Below are 4,901 nucleotides of genomic sequence, written 5' to 3' on the forward strand. Positions count from 1 at the left end.
TCCCGGAGAGAAGGGGACGCTCACATGCACTCCTCGATTCACCCTCTCAACCCTCTCCAACCTAGCTTTGTCTAGCGCTCGTGGTGTACGTGAACGTGTGCCCGTTTGCCTTACCCCGATGAAAGTATGGAATTGGGAAGCTATTCAGGTTGAATATCGTGAGCGCAGCACAAAGAGGGAACATTGTAGCATGCACTCAGAAAGCATCTGCTCACGACCAACCGAGAAACCGGAGAAACAATGAATCATACGGGCGTGTGGAAATTATCCACGCCAGTGTGGAAATTCACGCACGGGTAGCATGGAGCATCCACGCCGTGGAATCGCCTCGATACCAGCCCTATTTAAAGTCGATTCAGCCTCGATTTTTGGTATTCTTTTCTCTCCATCTTTTCCCCAACTTAGCAGAGGGCTTGCTACTGTTTCGAGGCGTATTGGCTAGGTTTTTGGAGAGGTTCTATGGTCTGACATCAGCGCATCATTTGGAAGAAGGTTATTGGGAGAGCTTTCGTCGGCACCCGATCATGCGAGGTGTATCCTAGGCCGGACAAAGGATCCCTTGCGACGAGTAGAGGACTCTCCACAATACCATCGATACGACTATTGAGGGGGTTTCTTTATGGATTCATTGCTTTTACATTCTATTTCTTTGATTGTACTTAGCTCCATGGAGAGCTAAACCCTAGTGGGTACTCGGGTATTGAACCCTAGGATGTATTTGTTTCTTTGAACCTCTTTTATTATGCTTTCAATAAATTGATGTTTATTATGAGTTCCAACCTTGAATGCTTGATTGTATGAACATTTCCCCTAGAGTGACACTATGTTGAGAGTTCTTGTTGGTAACCTTGTGAGTGAGTGACACACCACGAGCATTTGACAAAGCTAGGTTGGAGAGGGTTGAGAGGGTGAGTCGAGAGGTACAGGAGCGTCCCCTTTTCTCTCTGGCGTGATAGATTTTACCTTCATTCCTCGAGTTCTTTGTGGCCATAATAGAGTGAATGGTCTAAGGGATGAACTTCCGCTGGGGCTTAGTTGCGCGTGCAATGGAGTGAAGCGTTGAGGTGATCTTAGTATCTAGGGCTCAATTGTGGTCAGGGACCTTCCATCTGGACCAAAGGTTTAGGTCTATTATAAGGAAGAGATTTATCAGTTGGAATCCCTAGAGCTCGTTGCAACTCTATGCGAGTGCGAGGTGTTGAGATTGATCGATTTCTCCTCCAGGACATGTATAGAGTTAGCCATAGTTAACCTTAGATTTCCACGACTCACCATTGCATTGATTAAGAAGCATAATAGAGGGTTCTTGCACTTGAAACAATTATCCTAGGTGGAGCATTATCCGGGTACCCCATCTTTATCGATTGCCTTACCCCTTTCTTTTACTTTTTGCTCTCTTTCTTGTTGCTTTTTATTGTTAAGAATTGAATCATTATCACACTCCTTATCATTGATTTTTCACATAGCTAAGAATCAAATTAAGTGTTTTTACTCCCTACTCCCTGTGGATTCGACGTCACTCACCCGGGATTAATACTTCGACAAACCCGTACACTTGCGGGATATACGCAAGGGGACCTTGTCATGTTTTTATCGCCGTTGCCGGGGAGTAGGCGTTTAGAGATACTTTGCACTTTCTTTTCTTAGCTATTTCACCATACATTCTGTTTCATATCTTCTCATTCTATCATTGTTCTGACGTTTCCTTATTATTTTTATATAGGAAATGATTAACATGTTTGAATCATTTGGCACTATCACGAGAATGGTTGAACACATGGAGCAGAAAGTTCAAACGATTGCATGGCACGCCATGCTGTGTCCTTCTCACCATGAGCAGTGTATAACCCAACAGCCAGTAGAAGAATCAGTTGAAGAGTATATCGCCAGGATTCAAGGGCAAAATAATGAATTAGATAATGTGATAAAGCAGTTTGAGGAATCCACGTCGGCGTCAATGAGTGACCAGTTAGAGGAAAGTGTAGAAAGAATACTTACTCAGTTTGATTCTTCCTATCAAGATCAGAGGCAGGAACTCTTTTCAGTTGGGGTTGCTATTTCAAAAGTAGAACTATGTGGAATGGACACGTTGATATCTGTTGAAGATTATAAGGAGATAGGTACTCAGTTAGAATAGGAGGAGAATAACTGCAAACATGAGGCAAATGTTTTCGAGGAGATTGATGAATTGAAAGAGGGCGGCTTGCACCCATCAATTGTTGAACCACCAGATTTTAAGCTTAAAACTCTTCCAACACATTTGGAATATGCATTCTTAATGGAGGACTCTAAACTCCCTGTGATTGTAGCTTCAAACTTGTCTGCGGAGTAGAAGGATAAGCTTGTTAGCATGTTGAAAAAGCACAAATCAGCTATTGCATGGAAGATCTCCGATATTAGGGCAATAAACCCATCATTCTGCACTCATAAGATCCTAATGGAGGATGACTACAAATCTGTGATCCAACCTCAGCGAAGATTGAACCCGAATATGAAAGAAGTTGTTAAGGCGGAAGTAATAAAACTTTTGGATGCGGGAATCATCTATCCCATACCAGATAGTAAGTGGGTGAGCCCAACCCAAGTTATCCCGAAAAAGGGAGGAATAGCGGTGGTGAAGAATGAAAAAGAATGAGTTAATCCCCACTAGAATGATTACTAGTTGGCGAGTTTGCATTGACTATAGGAGTCTGAATGAGCGTCACTCGAGAAGATCACTTTCCTTTGCCATTTATTGACCAAATGTTGGAACAACTAGCGGGACATCAATTCTCTTGTTTCCTTGATGGCATGTCGGGATACTTTCAAATTCCAATAGCCCCGAAGATCGAGGGAGAAAACCACATTTACTTGCCCTTATGGTACCTTTGCTTACAAAAGAATGCCTTTCGGGCTGTATACGCACTGCAACATTCAGTACGCATGACGACCATTTTCGACGACTTTCTCGAAGATATTATGGAAGTTTTTCATGGATGATTTTTTTCAGTGTTGAGGACTCTTTTCGATGCTTGCTTAAACAATTTGGAAAAAAAGTATTAGTGAGATGTGAAGAGGCGAGATCTACGTATAGCGGGAGAAGTGTCACTTTTATGGTGCAAGAAGGCATTATCTTTGGACATAAGATTTCCCAGGCAGGTATGGAGGTGGATAAGGTGAAGATTGAGATAATTGACAAGCTTCCTCCACCTACGAATGTAAAGGGGATCCCCAGTTTCTTGGGTCATGCAGGTTTTTACAGAAGGTTTATTAAGGACTTTTCGAAAATGTCCCAACCGTTGACCAAACTTCTGGAGAAGGATACCCCTTTTGACTTCGAGAAACGGTACATGCAATGCAATCAATGTGTTGAAAGAGAAGTTAATGCAAGCACCAATCCTGACAACACCGAAGTGGGATGAGCCGTTTGAAGTAATGTGTGATGCTAGTGATTGTCACGGTGGGAGGCGGTTTTGAGTCAGAGAAGAAATAAGCAATTTCAACCAATCTATTATGCTAGCAAAACTCTCACAAGTGCACCAGAGAATTACACCACTACTAAAAAGGAATTATTAGCAGTAGTGTATACTTTTGATAAATTCAGACCATATCTCATCCTAGCTAATGTCACTGTGTTCACAGATCTTTCTGTACTCCGTTATCTCATGAACAAGGCAGATGCGAAACCGAGATTGATTCGGTGGATATTATTGTTGCAAGAATTCTATATGGAAATCAAAGATAAAAAGGGGATAGAGAATGTGGTTGCCGACCATCTGTCGAGACTAGAAGGTTGTGATGGGCAAGAACCGGTAAACAAGGAAATTAATGATTTTTTCCCTGAAGAGCACTTGTATGCGATGCGAGAATTAGAATCGAAAGATGTTCCATGGTTCCTGATTTTTCCGAATTATCTATCAAGGCAGTCTTGAAGGGGGTCTAAGCTTTCGATGAAGAAGAAATTTTTTTCGATGACATTAAGAACTTTTTCTGGAAAGATCCTTACTTGTTCCGTATTTGTGCAGATCAGGTGGTTCGAAGGTGCGTTTCTAGAGAGGAAGGTTGGAACATCATTGCACATTGTCACTCAGGCCTAGTGGGGGGGCATTATGCTTCAAGTCGAACTGCAGAGAAGTTTTTAGCCGCTGGGTTCTATTGGCCAACCTTATTCCAAGATGTTCACCAGTTTGTTTTACGATGTGATAGTTGTCAAAGGGCTGGAAATTTATCGCGAAGGAACGAGATGCCTCAAAATCCCATGTAATTCTACGAGGTATTTGATGTTTGGGGAATTGATTTTATGGGACCATTTCCAAAGTCCAATGGAAATCAATACATTCTAGTGGCAGTTGACTATGTTTCCAAGTGGGTGGAAGCCCAAGCTCTTCCAACTAATGATGCACGAACTGTGGTGAAGTTTTTGAAGAAGCTATTTACCCGCTTTGGAACTCCAAGGATCATTATCAACGATCGTGGAACCCATTTCTGTAATACACAACTGGCGAAAGTGTTAAAATGCTATGGGGTTCATCATCGTCTAGCTACTCCTTATCATCCGCAAACAAGTGGGCAAGTGGAGGTCACAAATAGAGAGCTCAAGAGAATATTAACCAAATCAGTGGAACAAGGGAAACGAGACTGGTCCGAAAGATTGGATGACACACTTTGGGCTCATAAAACAGCATATAAAACTCCAATAGGGACCAATCCTTATAATTTAGTGTATGGAAAATCTTGTCATTTACCGGTGGAATTAGAGCACAAAGCATATTGGGCAATTAAAGTGATGAATTTCGATTTGCGCAAATCTTGAGAGCAACGAATGTTACATCTCAACGAGTTAGACGAATGGAGGATGAAGGCATATGAGAATGCAAGGATATACAAGGAGAGAATTCGGAAGTGGCATGAGAAGCATATTA

This window comes from Dioscorea cayenensis, chromosome 10, assembly GCF_009730915.1.
Source record: "Dioscorea cayenensis subsp. rotundata cultivar TDr96_F1 chromosome 10, TDr96_F1_v2_PseudoChromosome.rev07_lg8_w22 25.fasta, whole genome shotgun sequence".
In the NCBI taxonomy this organism is placed as follows: domain Eukaryota; kingdom Viridiplantae; phylum Streptophyta; class Magnoliopsida; order Dioscoreales; family Dioscoreaceae; genus Dioscorea; species Dioscorea cayenensis.